The sequence below is a fragment of the Canis lupus genome, chromosome 6 (genome assembly GCF_048164855.1).
Source record: "Canis lupus baileyi chromosome 6, mCanLup2.hap1, whole genome shotgun sequence".
In the NCBI taxonomy this organism is placed as follows: Eukaryota; Metazoa; Chordata; class Mammalia; order Carnivora; family Canidae; genus Canis; species Canis lupus.
The window spans coordinates 63800406-63822119 of NC_132843.1; the positions used below are offsets into that span (position 1 = coordinate 63800406).

Consider the following 21714-nt stretch of genomic DNA (forward strand, 5'->3'; position numbering starts at 1 on the left):
CTGTGAATTACAAGGTTATTTTCAGGCTGTACTGAGAAGAGAAGCAGTGCCAACCAAACTGAATGTAACTACATTTCCCTTGGAATCCTGATCCTCTGTACCACTTAACAAATAACCTGTCACACGTTCTAGTATAAATGCTGTTTTCCAATGCACAACAATTGATCATAAATACCAGTGCTTCTTTTTCTATTCCAAGGATATAACCCCTTGGAATAGATGTTGTGATGGACAACATCTAAGATCCAAAGAAGTGGGATGCCTGGATGACTCAGTGGTTGAGCGTCTGCCTTCAGCTCAGGTCATGATCCTGGAGTCCTGGTACAGAGTCCCACATCGTGCTCCCTGCAGAGAGCCTGCTTCCCCCTATGCCTGTGTCTCTGCCTCTCTCTGTGTGTCTCTCATGGATAAATAAATAAAATCTTTAAAAAAAAAAAAAAAAGATCCAAAGAAGAGTTCTAGGTAGTTTGGCTGTAAGCATCTTTGATGCAAGCATTTCTGCCACAGAACCAAATGATCATGAGGCAATTCTGCATAAAAGATTAAAAAAAAAAAACAAAAAAAAACAACCCTGGTCAACAGTGTGGTTTGAGAGTCTTGGTTTCATCAACTGGCTGACAGTTTAGTTTCATTTCTCCATTGATGCAGCACTCCCGTTTTATATATATATATATATATATATATATATATATATATATATATATCTTAGCCCTCACAATTGTCTAAACAGCAACACAGAGTTTTGAATACACATTTCCAATGGGACTTTGGAACCTCTATTAACAGACAGGTGATAAGATGCCAAGAACAAACAACAGTGTAGGTTTTCACCACACAATACAACAAAAGCTCATTTACAAATATACATTCTGGTATTTTTTTTTTAAAGATTTTATTTATTTATTCATGAGAGAGAGAGAGAGAGGCGGAGACACAGGCAGAGGGAGAAGCAGGCTCCATGCAGGGAGCCCAACGTGGGACTCGATCCCAGGACTCCAGGATCACGCCCTTGAGCCGACGGCAGCGCTAAACCACTGAGCCACCCGGGCTGCCCCTATCTGGCTTTTCCACTCAATATCATGCTTAGGAGATTCATGCCTGTTGATACACACAATTGTAGGTTACTCTCACTACTGTCTATTATAAATGTATCACAATTCCTTTCTTCAATATACTGTTAATAAGCCTATTTCGAGTACTCTTGCATGAGCATTTCTACAATGTGTAAGAGTTTCTAAGGCCATGCTTCCCAATCTTCTTCACAACTCCATTTCATTAAAAAAAAAAAAAAAAAGTATCAGAATGACAAGTTATAAAGTTATGAGACCAAACTGCTTCTACTCCAGGCCTGCAATTTGCTCTGCTACCCCGAATACTAAGAGGACCAGGGGACCATTTTACAAGAAATTTCAAACTTATTCCCAAAATCGTTATATCAGTTTATACTATCACCAGTATCATATGCATATTCCCTCTGCTTTATATCCTTGCCCATTGCTTGATGTTGACAGATATTTACCAACCTGGTAGGTATGAAATGGTAGTTCATCATGGTTTTAATGTTAAAACATATTATACCACTTCTATGATTAAATCAGTAGAAAACAGAATAGAAAGCCCAATTAAATACTTACAAAAATTAAGCATATGATAGGGCACATCTCAGATCATGGGGAAAAGATTGAAATTTTAATAAGTCGTTTGTGATAGCTAGATAGCCATGTGGAAAAAGAGAAAATTGGATCCATTTCCCTACATAACAAAATAAATTCCAAGGGGGTCACAGACTTAAATGTTAGTGATAAAACCACACAAGCACTAAAAGAAAATATGGGTGACCTTCTGTAATGTCCAAAAGGATAGTCATTATCCAGATGTGGCTACTAAGCACCTGAAATGTAAGTTAAGTGTGCCTGAGGAACTAAATTGGTAGTTTTAATTTATTTTAATTAACTTAATTGTAAGTTTAAAATACTTAACTCAGTTACTGGAAACTTTCATGTACACTTGGAACAATCTGGTTATGAGAATTTACTTTTTCAACAGCAAACTTTATGAAGTCTAAATACAATTCAAGTATTTATTATGAAAATTTAGTGACCAAGTTGAAATGTGCTATAGTATAAAACACACATCTGTTCTTGAAAATTTAGCATGGAAAAGAAACGTAAAATAGCTCATTAATTTAAAAATACTGTTATTAGGACACCTGGGTGGCTCAGCAGTTGAGCATCTGCCTTCAGCTCAGGGAGTGATCCTGGAGTCCTGGGATCGAGTCCCACATCGGGCTCCCCACAGGAAGCCTGCTTCTCCCCGCCTGCGTCTCTAATGAATAAATACATAAAATCTTTAAAACAAATACTAAATTATTGAAATGATATTTTGACAGATTAAATAAAATTTATTATTCAATTCATTTCACCTGTTTCTTTTGACTCTTTTTAATATGGCTACTAAAAATCTACATATGTGGTTTCTACTGTAGAGTGTTGCGCTATAATCTAGAAGAAAATTTTTTTTCTGTATCATGATTCAAAACCATGACTCAAAGAAGCAATAAAAGACTGATAAAACTGACTATATCAAAGAAAAAATTTACATTAATAAAAACATAATTACATTGGCTGGCTCAGTCAGAAGATCATAGGACTCTTAATCTCACAGTCATGAGTTCAAGCTGTATCTTGGGTATAGATTACTAAATAAAAACATTTTTAACTAATAAAAATTAAAATTAAAAAAAAGAGGGATCTCTGGGTGGCGCAGCAGTTTGGCGCCTGCCTTTGGCCCAGGGCGTGATCCTGGAGACCCGGGATCGAATCCCACGTCGGGCTCCCGGTGCATGGAGCCTGCTTCTCCCTCTGCCTGTGTCTCCCTCTGCCTGTGTCTCTGCCTCTCTCTCTCTCTCTCTCTCTCTCTCTGTGTGTGACTATCATAAATAAATAAAAATTTTTTTAAATAAATAAAAATTTAAAAAAAAAATTTTTAAAATAAATAAATTAAATTAAATTAAATTAAATTAAAAAAAAGAAACAGTCGGAGAGAAAAAACAAATAAATGATAAACCAGGGAGGAAACTGCCAGCACTGTCCATTCAATTAAGGAAAAATAATGTTTTAGTTCAGGCTTTATGTCTGATTTGCAAATAATCCTCCACCAGCAAAAACAATCATTCCTACTACAATGTAAGAGCAAAAGACTGGGAACAACCATATATCCAAATGGATAAAGTGTGGTATATCTATACCCTGGATTCTCTGCAGTTGTAAAATACAATGAAAAACTTTATATACGGCTCCAGAGTGATCTGTGAAATATAGTGTTAAATACAAAAAACAAGGAGAAAAACTATAATATGCTACCTTTTTTTTTAGAAGAAGGAAATGAAGGTGTTTGCATACATTAAATAAAATATGGCAATATGTCACATTCGTCACACACATATACACAAACACATACCTATACAATACATATGTATGTGTTCCTAACTTGTCCATTGCACAATGACCAGCCCAATGACCAGAGACAATAAGAATTCCTAAGACCTGGACTGTGGTCTCTAAAAACCACTGACCACTAAAAATGATCTGCAGTTTAAAAAAAGTCCTAGCTAAGTCTGAAATATCTTGTTATACCAGAAAGTAAGAATATATCAAAAACCACTACAGTCATGTCAAAGGGATTCAGAAGCCAAAGATAATTAGAGCTCTGAAAGAAATAACTGCAAGGGACTGAAATACATTACCTGTGTTAAAATCCATGAGTTCAGAATACCAAAAAAATAGGAAAAGACAACAACCACCACCACCTCTTCAGTCTTTTTTGGAAGATGCTAGAAAATCAATACAATATTCTGAATATTATTTAAAATGAGTGAATAAAACCAAGTATTAATTTTCCTAGATAAGCTATACTCTGAGGTAACCAAATAATTGATGCGGTTCATTTCTTCTTGATAGAAAAACTCCAGCTAACAAATGCAGAATGGATGGCAGTTTATCATCCTTGCACAACCCTTACTGAAAACAGTGACTAGCAATGTTTCTGAAGGGCCTGGGGAAACTTCATAAGGGAGAGATCAAGCTGACAACACCTCAATCCACTGACAGTCTTAAACTCACCATGGTAAGAAGGTACACGTGCCTCCTAAAGGGTTGTAACAGAAGTACCTAACACTTTTCATGATGCACTCTTGCCAAACTATCTGATCCAGCTTCCAGTCTAGATCAAACTACCAGCTTACAGGAAATACAAAAAAACAGAAATGGTGATGAACACCAAGAAAGAAGATGCAATCAGCAAATTACAAAATGCAGAAAATCCTACAGAAAAAAAAAAATCCGTTTCTTGAATACATAAACTGCCAGGAAAGAAACAAAAGAGGGAAAAATAGAAAGAGAAGGTCTGTAAATAAGGACAGATGCATCTTTCAGGTGTGAAGATTATCTGAATCCTGAATGTGACAAATTAATCATTAAAAATAATTACAGGCCAATCAGGAAAATTTGCTTTCTGATTGGATATCTGATATTAAAGAATTATTGTTGAAATTTTTTAGGCATGATAATGATATTGTGGTTATACTAAAAGAAAAAAAAATCCTATCATTTAGAAATATAATCTAGTATGCACAGACAAGATGACATAATGTCTGTGATTTACGTCAAAAAGAACCAGTAGGTGAGGGGAAGAGAATGGGTGTGTGTGGCAGGAGGGGAAAATGAGTATGGAGAAAACAGAATTGGCCAGGAGTTGGTAATTAAAGGCCTGACTTTAGGGTCAGAGAGCTTGGTTTCCAGTCTTGGCACCACCACTTGATGGTTACAAAACTTTGGTCAAGGTCCCAAAGCCCCCGATGCTCAGTTCTTCTCTATCCATAAAGTAGAGTAATGGCAGAAGATTTCTCATGTTGCAAGCATTAACGAAGATAATTCATGTAATGTACTTAGCACAGGACCCAGGCACAGAGTAAGCCACCAAAACATGTTAGCTTCAAAAAAAAAAAAAAAAAACATGTTAGCTTCTATTATTATTGTCAATTATTACCATTGCCATTCAAGATTATGAAGCTAGAGTCAAAACGTAAGTAGAATTGGGATAGAATGTGCTGAATTCAAGGCCCTCCTTCTTTCCAGTACATTACGATGCCTCTCCCACCTCTACCCAGAGTTTCTCAGTGGAGACTAAAAACAAGTAAAAATACTCTGCAATAAGAGTCTCTTTTGGGGACGCCTGGGTAGCTCAGCAGTTGAGCGTCTGCTTTTGGCTCACTGGGATGGAGTCCCACATGGGGCTCTCTGCCTGGAGCCTGCTTCTCTTCTCCCTCTGCCTATGTCTCTGCCTCTCTCTGTGTGTCTCTCATGAATAAATAAATAAAATATTTTCTTTTAAAGTCTCTTTTTCACAAGACAAAGCTTTGATGACATTGTTACTCATGGCTTCTAGAATCAGACAATGAGCCATCCTTTGTTATAGTGTTAGAGCTTCATGTGTCTCAACTGTTAATGGCTCCTCATCTGGTGGCATGTAAATACTCAAGTATTTTAACCCACTTCAATCAGTATGCACACTCATAAATTCACAATGATTAAACATTGGGCTATTTCACCATCCTCCCAAAATAATGGCCTCAAATTTTTGCTACATCAATGCTGGTGTAAATTATATAAAGCAAACCTCAGAATCTCAACATATAAAACTAACAGTGGTAGAATTCTGAACTTGCATGCAGTGTAAGCTAACATAATACTACAGGGCTAAGTACCCATGTCTTGATATCTCCCATAAGATATATATTTCCACTTCTATTTGTTTGTTTTTTTTTAATTTATTTATGATAGTCACACACACAGAGAGAGAGAGAGGCAGAGACATAGGCAGAGGGAAAAGCAGGCTCCATGAACCGGGAGCCCGACGTGGGATTCGATCCCGGGTCTCCAGGATCGCGCCCTGGGCCAAAGGCAGGCGCCAAACCAAAGCGCCACCCAGGGATCCCTCCACTTCTATTTAATAACAGAATTACAAACATTATCTTACTTCTTCATTGGGCCATTTCAATATTATTTTACTCTTCAATATTATTTACTTCTTCATTGGACCATTCTGACCACATGCGAATTCTTGATCCACCCTCCCTTATCCTTGACACTAGGCTTGCCTGGTTCTCCTGCCTCTCTGAAGGCCTGTACTGCTCATTCTCTTTCACTATCCTTTTCCATCCATAGCCCTAATGGTTGGTGTTGCCTGGAACTCACTGTTCAGTTTTCTTCAACCTACTTTCCCCAGGCAATCTCATACCAAACCATACAGCTTCAACTACCAAATTTACAAAAATTCATTCTTTCTTTCTTTCTTTCTTTCTTTCTTTCTTTCTTTCTTTCCTTCATTCATTCATTCATTCATTCATTCACCAAATATATGCTAGTCCCCAGTTGTGTGGTAGGTGTCATGGGGATACAAGAGAATTAAAAACAGATATAGTCTTACCCTCGTGGACCCTACAGTTGGGAGGTGGAGGTGAATAATCAGATTTGAGGAATCACAAAACTCAATCTGCAACTATAATCATAATAAGTACATACAGACAAGATGTGTGCTGCAACTGGAAGACAGAAAAGAGGGATCTAACCTTACTGTGGTGGTTAGGGAATAATTTCCTAAGAAACATTCACTGAGACCAAATCCACAATTCTGTCCCAAATCTCTCTTTTGAAATCTAGACCAGAATTTCAAGATATCTCCATCTAAAAGAATAGAAGCACCAAATACTCAACATACTCCAAACCAAATTAACAACCTTTCCTCCGGATGCGTGGATCCCTTGTCCCAGGCAAAGACAGAACAATCTGTCCCAAAATTGTACAATTATCCTTTACTCCTTTCTTGGCTCTCCAGTCCCAATCTGTCACCAAGTCCCACCAATCTTGCTTCCTAATACCTTTCCTGTCTGTCCATCTTCTCCATTTTCAGGAATTAATTCAGTTCCCATCAGCTCTCACCTACTTAGTAGTACCAAGTTCCCTTGGCTGACTCCAGTCCCTATTCCCCTCCAGTCTCTGACCCACACTTGGAAGGAACTATCATGCAAATGATGTCTCTCCCCTGTTTACAATCTTCCAGTGCCTCTCACTGTTGTATTTGGGGCAGTAAGTCAAAGCCGTTTACCATGAAGCGTTGTGTGGTTCCTCAGCCTCCTCGCCCACATCCACAGGTTTCTGCATCATGTGTGTCTTCTGCTTAAAATGTCCTATTTCATCTTCCCTTTGTCCATAAATTCCTTTTTCCTTTATCCCCAAATGCCAGTCTGTGAACTAGTCTATGAATCCACAGTAATATGAGAAAAATAAAGTTTAAAAGCCAATGTTAGCCGCCCCCCAATATTTTTAGAAATGTAAACAATACCTTAGAGGACTCTTGTGTAGCCACTGACTGTCATCCCAAATACCTCTTTCTCTACAAAGCCTTCTACGACTTCTTTATTTGGGGGAATCATTCAATTTATTGTTCAAACTAGGAGACTTCAGAGGGCCAAGGGGGTATCTTAAGACCTATGTTGAACACTAGGCATTGACCAGGGCTGTCCCAGGGAAACCAGGCTGCACGGTCAGCCTAACTCTAGAGGGAATTGGCTGCTTTCTTCTCTCAACTCCCAAAGCAGCATCTATTCACCACATACCATGTGTTTGCATGTCAATTCACATGCTTGTCTGAGAAATCCACAAAGGCAGGGCCAGGCCTTTTTATCTCTATCTCCAGCATCTCTTCAGTGCCAGGCACAGAGATGACACAAAGTATCATCAACAAAAGTAAATGTTTGTTTAATAAATTATCTGAGTGAGTAAGAAAGATAAGATGCCCTAATCATGGCCAAGAAAGGAATTTAGAAATTCCCATTATCTTTTTTTTTTCGCCATTATCTTTTCTCATCCCACACTATACTTCCTCATTTGGTTAAAGAGAGTTCTGAATGGGAGCAAGGTCTTCACAGAGAAAAATTGGGAGCTTTAGACCACTGAACAGCTGTCAGCCGACCAACAGCCACTTATTCAGCATAATACATCCCCAGGGAGCATGACAGAGGATCTTATCATTTGGTGGGGCAGCAAAAAATACATAACTGAAAAATCAAAACTAACACTGAAAGAAACAAACATCAAGTAAGTGTTGCAGGCATTCATGGAAGGCAAGGGAGGAGCCACTCTTACTGTCCGCAAAGGGTCAGAGACAGGATCTAAACTAAGACCTGAAGATCCCAAGGTGGGGCTGGGGTGGGTGCTAGAAAGGCTGGCCACCAAGGATAAGCACAAGGTTTGTTTTGGTTGCTTGTATCTAGACTGCCATGGATTCCTGGCAAAGAAGCTAGAACATCTGAATTTTCAGCAAATATTAAGCAACTCAAAGAGGTTCCTAGAGTCTCATCTCCTTCATTAAAATAGTAATAGTAGCTTTCTGAGACACAGGAGATATATGTTGTTTCTTCCTGTATAACCTTTTAACTGTAAGAACGGTTACAAAATTATTTTAAGGAAATTGCTTCTGGCAGAACTTTCATATAGAACTGCTGAAGTCACCCCTTGGCATGTATTAACGATCTGTGTCTTTGAAAAGTTCTCTGTAAACCACAGCCTGGCAGCCTGCAGCATCTCCTTACTCTACACCTGGCCTTTCAATCTTCTCATGATAGAAATCGTACTGTCAATAGAAGGGTTCCTCTGCACTGTAAACAACCATATATAGACCTCCTTGTCAACCAGGGATTCAGGGAGAGGGTTTCAGGAGTGGCTATGATATACATGTGATGACGGGCATGAAAGAGGCCCCCAAACTGGAGTGAAGACTAAACTTCTTATTACCTTTTCTCTACCCAGCTCAGGTGGGGAAAATCTTAAGTCACCAAGTGAGGTGGAATACATCCTAACATAGGGTTTACCGGTGAACTAAAACTACCATGGTATCCATCTAACTCAAATAAAACAACAATCCATCAAAGAAAAGGAATTCTTACTTAAAAACCATTTTCCCTGCTCTGCTTTAAAGCACCTTCTTCCAAAAGCCCTGGAGCACTCAGGATATTGCATAACTAGTGTTGGATCTACTTGTGAAGTACAATTTTATAAAAAGACCAACCCAAGTATATATGTAATGAGTCAATAGGAAATGTTTTTCTAGTAGTTGTCCCCATTAATACTTTTTCTCCCACTGACTCCCTACTGACGGTGCTGACCTATGCTACAAACTTACAGGGAAAACCAACAATATTAGGTCCTATTAGTTAACAAGCTAATAATATTAGCTAAAGAATCCTTAGTTGGCATAAACGTGTCCTGTAAGCTTATAAAATTTTCATTGAGAGCAGTAAAACCATAACAAATGAGGAAAAAAACTGGTTCAACTTATAGTAATATTTATTTAACCAAAGGAGAAAAAAATAAGGTAATGTGAAGACGACATTAAATAAACTGTTCCAGTTCTGTCATTAGCCGGTAAACTTTGGTGTAGAGCAAAGCCTTTCAACGGTGCCATTACGAAAATCTCGGAATGCTTTTCATTTGCTGTCCAAATCTTTAAAAATAACAATAATCATTGTGCTGTTCCATTATTATTCAACACAATATGTAAAAGTTAAGTAAAGAAGTACTCCAGCTATTATTATGTGGCTTAAGAACCTTAAAAAATCCAAAATATACTGAAGTAAAAAGTGAAAACAAAGCCCAGAAAGATCCCTAAACTTGCGGGTACTCTAGTCCCATTTTTCTACAAGGCACAAGGCATGTGCACTTGAACTCATGAATGCTATAAATGCATCTGCTAAGCGGCATGAGCCTGTGAAACAGGCACAGGCAGGCAGGTATGTGCTAGAAGATCTAAAGCTTGATGGAGAGAAGTGGGTGGGAGTAATAAGGGAGGTGTGGGGCAAAGTAGGACAAGGTAGAGGGACCCGGAGGGCAGAAGGAAGAAGCTCCCCAGAAGCCAGAAGTCTATACTTGAACAGGGAGGTGGGCGGAGTGAAGGAGAAAGTGGGCCTGGAGATAAGGTTAAAATCCTGGACAAGATTATTCAGACACCAAATACTCAAGTCTTGCAGGCAAAAGTAAGGTGGAAGAATAAGAAGCGGGAGGGTCTTATGGATGAAAATCTGTGGGACAGAAGGCCATGTTAAAGCTCCAGAAAGGACTAAAAGGTGAAGGGGATATTTGGGCAAAGGAGTAAGGTAAGAGGCAGCCGGAAGAGAGAACAGATGAAAGGGCAGAGCCACAGGATGCCAGGAGCCTGGTGAGCTCCCTGCATGAGATAAGTCTCTATTTTCTTCCATGTTATTTTAGAGGGAGCAGCAGTGACTAGTGATTACAGCCTCCCCTGGGAAAACCTGGTAAACCAAGACCTGGGGCGACCTGAGCCTCCCCATACCCTTTCCCCTACTCCTAGATCCAGGCACATTCCAGGAGAGATTCCAGCATGGGAAACCCTGAGTGCTAGGGTAACAGCACAAAGTCCAGTAAGACAAGGTACATGAAAGTTCTCTGAAAACCATAAAGCGCCCCATTAATATGATGCGTTATTATTCACCAAACTCCTTGAACAAAAAAGGTAAAGACCATGGTCATAAGTCACACTCGTGAGGGAAGAAATATTTATCAACAATATAATCCAAACAAGATGCCCCTAAGTAGAAATTCCAGTAATTTGAGGGGGACATGACGCTTGGTACGTTTACTTGCCCATCAAATATTCTTCAACAATTAAAAACCCTATCAGAGGCTGAATATGGAGCTGTTAATAAGCTATCACACTGATTTATTGAAATGGCAGTCTGTAGCTAATGTATTTCCAAGGAGTTTTTTTGACACATTACAGACCTTAACTAATTAGATTAATTCAATTCAATCACTCACTGAGTAATTTCCAAGTACAAGGTAGTGCTGGTTACTGTGGGGCTTGCAAAGATGACCCAAACCTGCCTGCCTTCCAGACACCTGGTCAATTCATCTTCTGTTCCCACTGCAGAAGACGGGAGCTCTCTCTCCTTTTACAAGTGGTGATGTTCGGCAGGCTTTACATTCTGTGCCTGGCCTACAACCGAGGAAATACATTTTCCAGGAACACATTTCACTTAAAAAAAAGTCAAGAAACTTCTTAATACCTGCTGACTGAGGACGCTGTTGGGTATTCATTTCTATGTTCATCCTAGCCCAGCTTACATCCAACCACTCTTGTCATGATTGCATAACCACGACATGTCAAGTTGTTTCTTGTTGCAACTGTAACTTGTAAAATTAAACTTCAGAACTGAGATAGTCAAGCTAAATAATTGCCTACTTTAAAAATATGTGTACGTATAATTTGCATGCCACTTTAGATAAGCCCTTGAATTATGAGCTTTTAAAGTCACAACTGTCACCAATTTCCAAAATACAGTTTCAGTGTTGCAATTCTCCCTGCAGACAGGCCCTACCCATGTCTTCTCAGTTTTCCAAGCAGTATGTTATCCTGGTCTATTGCAATCTGTTTTTCATGTTTTAACAAGAACTTAATTAATCACAACATTTACCTCTCCCATGCTATGGGACTTCTGAAATTCCACAGAAGAACCCTAAAGTGGCCCTAAATACACTAGTCTGTGCCTCAAGCAGCCCCAAGTTGTACTGATAAGTTCCAGGGAAGCCGGGAATATTTATCACACTCAGGACCCCACCCCCAGCCCCTTACCCCCTGCCCTGTGATTGAGTCCCTGCCCTGTCCTGCTTCTGACCTCCTGGGAGGTGCCATGACACTCCATCTCCCAGCCTAGGGTGTCTCATTCTCTTGAGAGAAAATAGCCAGTAGAAAGAGGGCCGGCCATGAAGAGCCTGGAGCAAGCCACTGGAAACAGTCAAGGCTTGCCAGGCGGAAAACCCGGCACAACGATGAGGCACCATCTGCCTGGAAATGATACTCCTAATCGGCCAAACCACCTTCCTCCTCGGTAGGATTTTTTTAATCAGTCACAGCAAGTAGTACCAATTAACGAACAAGCTCTTGATTTGCACCCTGTGATTCTTCAAGAAGCTCAAACCACTTCAAACAGTGGCCTATTAATTCCCAGAAATCCATGTTAGATGATAAAATGAGATAGGGAGAAAGGGGTGGTGGATAAATTACCAGCCAAGAAAACAAAAATGATCAGTTCTCTCCAAGAGTGAAAATGAGTCAGTGCTGCAGAGGGAAGCTAGAACCTCAGGGTTCTCCCAGGATGAACTTTTAACATTGGATAGAAGACTTCCCCCCATTAACCAAGGCCATTTTTCTTGGGGCATATGCTCCAATGGAGGTGAGCCTGACAACAGAAGCGCCTACTCCTCCTCAGGCATCGGCTGATCCAAGAGCTTAAGTTTGCTTGTCTCTGCTGCTTTGCCCAGCAGCCCTCCAGAACTGTTCTCTTAAATCCCATCTGCCCAGTAAGAAACATGAGAGGAGATGCCATTTCAATGCTGCATTTTGTGGTCAGTGAAAGTGCTGGTCCACCTCAGATAAATACACTCAGATGTCTTATCAACGACACTTCACAAGGGGCAAAACAAAAACAGGTGATCTGGTCTAAATTAATTTCCATGTCTGTTCAATTGTATTTCCCAAAGAGCCAACACAGAACACGTCCTATTGGCCCTACAATCCGGCTCTAGAAGTACGAAAGAGGGGAGAAAAGCCCCCAAATTGAGCATCCTGGGCTGAAAAACCCTTCAGAAACATCACCTCCCCCTAGGAGAGCGAAATAGCTCAGACCCACATTACCCTTGGTTTTCTTCTACCCTGGTACATTCCAACTCTACCAAGCTGAAAGGTTATTATTAGGTGAAAGGTGAGTCCACCCCCTTGAGTAGGAAGGTTTTCATAACCTCTCTCAGTGTAAAATGAACATGCCACTTCCCCAAACGGTCCATAATGTTTCCTTAAAAAAAAGAAAAAAAGTGTTTCATGGAATCTATGGTGTGTCAGCCCCCCTCCCAACGTCTGAGTCAGAGCATGTGTATGTCTTCAACCAAGGTTCTGGATAATCAGGGTGTATCACTTTCAGAGTTGCTCCAATAGCTGAACTTATGGCTGTCTTCCAGCCACACACACAACACAAGCACTATCTATTTTAAAACAAATTTCCTAACCCACACGCGATTGGAAGATACCTTATACAGAGGTAGGCTTCCCACTGAAACAAATCACTTCTATCTCCAACTGTGTTTGTCATCACTCAGGATTAATGCGTGTTTCTGTGTATGTATTTTTATCTCTGACCATGTAACTCCTGGAGAAAAAAAAAAAAAAAAAAAACACACACACACACACAAACCACAAAAAACCCAAATTTGACCAATGTGCCTGAGCCAATTCAGGGCTTTTAGAAGAGGAATGAATGGGAGATGAGAGCCCTCAAGCCCAGGGACTTCTCTCACACAAACAGTAAGTGGTAGGAGCGGGGGACGGGGGGGGGGGGAAAAATCCCTCCGGAGAGGGAGGAGGCAGGGTGGATGGATGATCGAGGAGGACAGCAGCCGGGAGACTTCGCGAACTGCCTGCAGAGGAGAGTGAAATCTCCTCCGTGCACAATACCCAAGCACCCTGTGCTGCTGCCTCGCATGGGCACGAATAATAAACACACCGAGGTGGGCAAACAGATGCACCGAGACCAGCCACCCCCAAAAGGTCAAAACTTCCGAAATCCCGGGGATCCCAACACCCACCCAAACACATCGATCAGTCCGAGCGGGAGAAGGGACTCGGAAGACTTAGTGAAGGATTCTGAGATCTGTCTTGTTGTTGTTGTGGTTTGGTTTGGTTTGGGGGTTTTGCTGTTTTGTTTTGTTTTTTGTTTTTTTTTTTTCCTTTTCTTTCAAGCTCCGGCTTGCAAAGTACGGCGGCTGCATGCAAAGCTCGAGAGGAGCGGGCGGGCGGAGAGCGGCAGGGGGAGCGGGTGGGAAGGGAGGGGTGTCTCGCACCAGCCACCCAGGCCTCGATGTGACGAAAGTCGTCAGCAGCCCCGGCCGCATCCCAGCCCCTCCGCCCGGCGAGCAGGCGCCCCCACCCCAGCTTCCGTCCCCGCACCGGCAGCCGCGGCCCCGCGCCCGCAGCGCCCCCACCGCGGCTCCCGTCCCTCCCGCGCGGCGGATCCCCGCAGGCCTCCCCCCAGCCCGCCGGGGCCGGCCGGGGCCGGCCGGGGAGCCGCGGGGCGCCGCGGGGCGCCGAGGCCGGCTGGGGGGCCACGCTTACCTTGCGCGCTCGCGGGGGGGCTGAAGGTGGCCAGCCTCCCGCCCCCCGCCCCGTGCCTCCGCGCCGCGTCTCTTCCTCCCTCCTCTCCTCTTCCTCCGCCTCCCCACAGACAGTCCGGGGTCCCCCTCCTCCCCGCCGCTCCGAGTAGGCGCCGAGAGCCCCGGAGCCCGGCCCGCGTGCGTGCGTGCGGGAGGCCACGGCGCGCGGCCAGCTCTCCGGTCGCTGAGCGCGGCGCGCGGCTCCCAACTAAAGTGTGAAAGAAGCGGCGGCCGCGGGGCCGCGGCGCGGAACGTCCCCCCGGGAGTGGGCAGGGAGCGAGCGGGCGCGGGCTGCGAGCTGCGAGCTGCGAGCGGGCGAGGGAGGGGACCGCCCGGCGGCGCTGGAGGCAGGCGGGGAGGGCCGCTCCTCGCCCAGTCACTCACGCGGGGGGCGGGGGCAGCGGGCCACGCCCCCCGCCGCCGGCCACGCCCCCGCGCGCGGCCGCGCCCCGCCCCCGGGGGAGGAGCCTGCCGAGGCCGCGGGGCGCGCGGGGCGCGCGGGGCTGCGGGGGGCAGGGGGAGGGGGGCTGCGCGTAGGTGTGCGCGCGAGCGTGCGTGTGTGTGCGCGTGTGTGCGCGTGCGCGGGGGCGCGGGGGCGCGGGACGGGAGGCCCCGGCGGGGACGCCGCGCGCGTGCGGACGCTGCCACCCGCGGGGAGGCGCGGGCGTGCGGGGCAGCTCCCCGGCCGGGGGCCCAGCTCCGCGCTAGAGCCCGCCCGCCGCGGGGCCGCGCCCGCCGGGAGCGCTCGGAGGGAGGGCCGGGCACCCTGGGCGCGCCGCGCGCTCCCCCCTCCCCGCTGGGTGGCCGCAGAGCCGCCCCCACCCTGCCCTGGAGCCGCGGCGCCCGCCGGCTGGACGGAGCCCAGGTGACCCGGTGGAGGCGGCCCCGGGGGCGGGGGGGCGGGGAGACAGCGGTGCGCCTCGGGGCCCGGCCGGAGACTTCGCGCCCCGCTCCCCTTCCCCGCCCTTCGGCCTCGGGGGACGACCAGGGCGGAGGCCGCACGGGCCGGGCGCCTCCCGGGGGGGGGGGGGCGGGGGAGGGTCCGAAAGATCGCAGTCACTGCTTTATCCGTTCAGGTCTCCGCGGGCGCTCACAAGACGTCCCCAGTTCCCCACCCTCTGGGAGAAGGTTGTTTTGTTTTGTTTTGTTTTGTTTTCCCCCCTCTTCCCGGTCATCGTGGGTCTTTCGTGCGAGCCCTGAATTGATCTTTCACATCGATAGCGGTCGGACGTCTTTTGTGCAGCTTCTGGGCTCCTCGCTGCTGCTGCTGCTGCTGCTGCTGCTGCTCCTGCTGCTCCTGCTGCATTGCCCCAGACACGTGAGGAATGCCTGGCCTCCGAGTGAGGACACCCAAGAAAACAATAGGGGCAAAAGATACCCCCCTGGGTCTTTGTGGATTACACACGAACCAACCGAATCGTGTCTCTTTACACCAAGATGAAGTTGGACATTGGGAAAGGACACGTCAGAGCCGTGACAGTGATGAGACACTTTAATTGAAAAGCAAATTCGTAATTTAGTGTGATGAAATGAGTTCATAACCACCCATAGTGGCTGGGGAAGTCAACCTTTTTGGGGAGGGGGAAAAAAAAAAAGGATTTTCCAGTGCTTTCTCTTTATCAATGTAAAAGACTGATATCAGGTTGTTTTTGAAAATCTACTTGTGTTCTGTTCATTTAAATGATCCATATTCTAGTTCATTTGTCTCCTGGGAACCAGGATTCTCTGTAGTCTGAAGAGGAATGGTTAAGAAGGGAGACTAGGCAAATTAGGATTCCAATCAGGCACTGGCAGCCACCATCTCTATCACCCTAGGCAACCCACTTCATTTCTGTTAGCCTTCCCTTCCTCAGCTGTAAAATGGGATTGATGATACTGGCTCCTACCTCATAGGCTTGTTGTGAAAGTAAGAAGAAAATAAAACGAGGTGCCAGTGCGTGTAAAACACTTTGCATAATGACACATGGTAAGAACTCAAGAAATATGAGCTGTTATTTCAGATGTGTAGTTTAACCCCAAATCTGGTAGACTTTTTTTTTTTTTTAATCTTTGCATTCTTTCTTAAAGTTGGGGAGGGATCCATCTGCTGGGTTTATGTAAATGTAGTCAACCCTTTTCTGGGGTTTTTGGGCCATGCCTAAATGGCCCAAAATGAAAGAAATAGATGATGATTAAGATGTGTGTGTGTATCTATGTAAAAGAGTCCTTAAGGGTAACAAGCTTTTTCTGTGCACACTCCCCCCACCTCCATCCCTCATCTACACAGACCACCCTAAACGAACCAACTCTATAAATGTTTATCTGTGTTGAATTCTATCCCTTGAAGGATAGACAACTGCCCTAGATAACTTCCTAGGGCAGAGAACAGGTTGTATGTTAAGTGTGTGTTTTTCAATAGACATTATATATGGTAGTGAGGGTCTCAGGAGAGTCTGCAAGTAGTCCATGGAGGGAATCTGTAATGAAATGATAGTGTTGACCAGAAACAATCCAGGTTTAATAGGGCTAGAAGCACAATTTGGGCAGCCAGATGTTCTAGCCATAGAAGATCAAAAGTACAGAAACCCCTTAGAAGGGTTCATGTAAAATGAGGGGTCAGGAAACTTAAGCTCCTTTTAGCTTTTTTAGTAAACACTCTTTGGTGCTGTAATTTTTGTAGAAATTAACTGCTTTGCTAAACATTGTTTTAGTGAGAAAACTCATTCTTCCTTTCACCTGGGATCCCAGGGACACCTCTCCTAAATCACTCCTCCCCACCACATCTGGAGGATGCAAGAATAGAGACTCACCACACACACACACACACATACTTTCTTGCAGAGCGTCATGGGAGACACAGTGGGACTGTGGGGACAGTGGGACCTTGCTCTTGGCAAGATCTGCAGAAGAGCACAATAGGAAGGCAGAGGAGGGTAGGCAGGAGGGGGCACTGGGAGCCAGAGAGGCAGGGATGCAGTGCAAACCATGCAAACGTGTTTGGTCAGCACAAGCTAAATCTACTAGACATTTTATTACTGAATAATCTCTAGCTATTCATAATTATTAAGATAACTATAAACATATAAAAATAATGAAAAACAGCGGATCCCTGGGTGGCGCAGCGGTTTGGCGCCTGCCTTTGGCCCAGGGCGCGATCCTGGAGACCTGGGATCGAATCCCACGTCGGGCTCCCGGTGCATGGAGCCTGCTTCTCCCTCTGCCTGTGTCTCTGCCTCTCTCTCTCTCTCTGTGTGTGTGTGACTGTCATAAATAAATAAAAATAAATTTAAAAAAATAATGAAAAACATGACTATCCCCTCTGATTACAAGTGATAAAGTCATCACCTCTTTGCCCTCCCGCCCCACCAGAATCTCTAAGTTCCATATCTTCAGTCTCACTGTAACTTTCAAAGAAAAATGATATCCTTATTGCTCAGAAAATTTGCATTTTTAAACATCAAAGTCCCTACTATTATAATTAACTTTCTTTTATTCCTGAAGCTTTAACTTATACATACTTGGCACTATAAGACCATTCACAACAAATAAGTTGGAATTTTTTGTTTCTTATTTTTCTTTTAAATAGATTGAATGTTTGTATCCCCAACCCCACCGCCCCCTACCTAGTTCCTGTGTTGAAGCCCTAACCTGTGTCATGCTATTAGAACTTTGGGAGGTGAGGTCATGAGGGTGAGGTCCTCATGATGAGATTAGCACCTTTATATGAAGAGAATATAGAACTCTCTCTGACCCCACCCCACCCACAACAAAGCCATCTGGAAATGGAAGCTGGGAAAGGGGTCATCCCCAAGAACCTGACCATGCTGGCACCCTGTTCTCAGTCTTTAACCTCCAGGACTGTGAGAAATAACCATCTGGAGTTTAAGTCACCCAGTCGTGGCATTTTGTTATAGCAGCCCAAGCTCAGACATATAGATTCCTTTTCCTATTGACTATAAAAGGGAAACCAAGGAAAATGAAGGTTGATTGGGGAAAAAAAAGTAGTAAATACTATATACAACACCTCCTATAATATCTCATATTGATCAGCATGAATTCATTTTATATGATTTGTTTTTAAAAGGTTCTAATGTTAATTTTTCTGGATAATCAAGTTAAAAGTAGCTTTGGCAGGATTATTCAGAAACAAGTGATCCTAAAGTAAGTACTGCTCTGAAATGTGCTTTCTTTGTATTTGCTCCATGCAGTAACAGCTAACACTGATTGTCTGCTGTATATACCAGGCATCATGTAAATCATAATGTATGTGAACTAACTCACTTCATCTTCCCCAACAATGCAATCAGATCCTACTGTTCTCATCATTCCCACGCAGATGTGGGTAGGAAAGTAGGGATAAAGTAATGATTGCAAGGCCAAGTGGTAAAAGCCAAGATTGGTTCTCACTAGTCAGATGCCAGAGCCCACATTCTGTTGGAAATATATTTTCTCTTCAAACTCCTCCACTTTTTTGCTTCACTTTTACTCATCCTTCAAGGGGAGGCTCCCAGTCTAAGGCCTAAAGGGAGGCATAACTGAGCAACCCTAGCCTTGGATCTCTGAACTTTTGTATAACCATAGTCTTCCTCCCTTGCTGAAATTTCACAATCTTATGCTGCTGGGGACCTTCCACATCTTTTATGTTAGCTCCACCATCAAGACCAGTAGCTAGTTGTTTGAGACTAGACAGTTGTGTGAGTGTGTGCATTGAAATCTTCCTTTGGGGAGGGACCACAGTGCACAGAGAGGTAAAGCACCCAACAAACGGTTGTGGATTGAGGGTTGTTTATGTACAGGTATGTTTATACTAGTTGATTCTAGTGACACCACACAGCCCCTTCAGAATGGTTGGGGCTACATCAGAGTAGGTAGTTTAAAGTCAGTGCTAACAACTTGCTAATGGTTCTAATTGGTCTCTCAATGATGTGTGAATTACTCTGAGTAACTTGCTTTTCTAGATCTGAAAATTATGACTCTGACTTACATCTATTTCTTTCTTTCTTGGGTTTCTCCCTAGGGTCGGTTATTTCTTTTATCTCACTTTCCAAATCTGGGTAGACAGAAGATGAAAACGTGTAACAGTCACTTGAAGCAGGGAGTGTTAAGAACCTATCACAAAGGAGTGAGACTCAGCCCCAGGCAAAAGAGAAGAATGAAGGAGGGTGGGACATCCGGGAGGGGTCAGCTACACCCCGAGGCTCGCTCCAACCTCTCCACCTTTCACAGCCTTGCCCAGATATTGGAAGTTAGCTTTCCAGCATGGCACGCCCCTTTTTCCAGGTCACACAAGAGCTCTGCCACTGTGGGTGTAACAGATGAATCCCTAGATACTCAAGTCATCTGCTAACTGGTATCAGCTTAGACTATAGTCCTGCTTCCAGCCTGTAATGTGTGAATGGTAATTGTTATTTCACGTGTTGGTCTTGTCTCTCCATTAGATTATAAACTCTGTGGGAACAGGAGATTTTGCTCTCTGAATTTCTCCATCACGCACACAAAACCTTCCATAATTTGGGCCCTGCCTACCTTTGAAGATTAAGTCCCAGTTCCAGGTGCTAACTGGAGCTAGTTGGCTAATTTGCTGGTTCCCATCCATATTCCATTATTTCTACCCTTACGCCCTTACACATATTGTTCCCTCTGTGTAGACTACTCAAACCTCTTCATAGTCCAAGAACTCGCCTGTCAGCCGATTCAACTCTTTCTCTGCCATTCATTAGCTCTGTGGCCACCCACAAGCTGATCTTGACCTCTCTGAGCCTCAGGGTCTTCGTTTGCCTCAAAGGGACCATACTACATACACAGAGAATTAAACATAAAGGCCTGCCATTTGGCACATTTAAAGGGCAGACATGGATGCTTTGTAAATGGCTATTGTAATCTCTTGTTCTTTATGGTCTGACTTAAATGTCTTTTGTTCTGAGAAGCTTTCCAAAACCCCCTTGTCAAAATTGAACTCTGCCTCCCCCACCTCCTACTGAAGTTTTGGGCTTTTTTGAGCCTTTGAGATTTGGTTTATTTGTTATAGTAGTTAACCAATTCTGACTAATACGTGGTAGATATGTATTTTGTAAATTGTATGCTTTGGTTGTTTTTTTGTACAGTCACATGACTGGGTAACCATCACCACTATCTCACTCTGGAACATTTTTATCACCTCAAAGAATAGGAGGGTTTCAATTTTTCCACATCTTCACAGACACTTGTTAATACTTGTCTTTTTTGCACCTAGTGGGTATGCGGGAGTATCTCACTGTGGTTTTGGTTTGCATTTCCCTAATGACTAATTGTGTTGAACACATGAAAAGGTTGAAGTTTGCTTACACTTTTGTGATGACAGTTGCTACAGCCAGAACTTGTTTATCCTTCACATTTCCTAGAACCCTTTGCTTAAAGCTTTGTAAATCAGGGGATGCCTGAGTCACTCAGCAGTTGAGCAACTGCCTTCAGCTCAAGGCGTGATCCTGGAGACCTGGGATCCAGCCCCACATCGGGCTCCTTGCGAGGAGCTTGCTTCTCCCTCTGTCTATGTCTCTGCCTCTCTCTCTCTGTGTCTCTCATGAATAAATAAACAAAATCTTTTTAAAAATTAAAAGCTTTGTAAATTGCGGAGCTCAAAATGTATTTACTGAATAAGTTATTTATTGCTGATATCACCCACTACGTATCCTGATGTGAACTGACTATAAGAGAGAAGAGAGGGAACAAAAAAGTATGGAGAAAAGAATAAAGCAAAATATCAAAGAATATGATGCCTATTATTCTGAGAGTATACAAATTATATGTTGAATAATGCTTTACAGCTATTAAAGATATCCTGGTATTTCTACCAGCTTTCATTGTATTTTTTTCCTTCATTACTAGGGCAGATTCAACAAGGAGGTATTATAGACAAATTAAGACATTTTAGTTTTAAATGAGAAAAAAGAATTAAATGGAAAATGTAATTTTCAACTGATGCTGATAATTGGAGCACAAGGGCTTTACTCCTTCATGCTCCTTCAAAGTTTTTTTTTAAAACAGAAGCAAACATATAACTCAATTAAAGTGCTACCACATTCTAGAAAATCTAAAAAAATATTTTTAGATATTTCCTTTAGATAAAATGAAACTTATTTGAAAGAAAAAGAGAGGCAGCCTCCAATTCATGAAATGCAAAAGCAGGACCCAAGTAGCAAGAAGAAGGAGTTTGCAGTGGAGTCTCACTGTTACCCATGCTGGAGAACCTGGAGGTACAGTACCCAGGGAGTAGCAAATTGATCCCTACGGAAACTTCCGGAAGTGTACCAACTGCCATACTCAGAGTTAGATCACACTGCAGTGCTCAGAACCAGCTGCTAAAGGGGACTGTTGGACAGAGGGCCCCACCCTGCCAACCGTGAACTACCGCACAACTGGAAAACTCACCCACTCCCCAGGGCTCCTCCCTCTCTTAGTGATCTGTTGCTCAAGTTTCACA

At 43.6% G+C, this 21714-nt stretch overlaps 1 protein-coding gene and 1 long non-coding RNA gene across 4 annotated transcripts in view; one reads left to right on the forward strand and one right to left on the reverse strand.

Annotated features, from left to right (window-relative positions):
- The window catches only part of C6H1orf21 (chromosome 6 C1orf21 homolog), a 215420-nt gene extending 200788 nt beyond the window's left edge, over nucleotides 1-14632 (reverse strand). For 2 of the 3 annotated variants that reach the window (XM_072830914.1, XM_072830910.1), the window contains exon 1: nucleotides 14239-14632. The gene's annotated coding sequence lies outside the window, so the exon portion shown is untranslated. Of the gene's footprint in view, nucleotides 1-13157; nucleotides 13277-14238 lie in introns of all 3 variants that reach the window. The other variant, XM_072830911.1, reaches the window with a different exon arrangement.
- Nucleotides 14633-15013: 381 nt separating this feature from the next.
- LOC140635772 (uncharacterized) lies at nucleotides 15014-21084 on the forward strand. Its single transcript, XR_012033103.1, has 2 exons — nucleotides 15014-15141; nucleotides 15353-21084. It is a non-coding gene; the product is annotated as an uncharacterized lncRNA (long non-coding RNA).
- The last annotated feature ends 630 nt before the right edge of the window (nucleotides 21085-21714 follow it).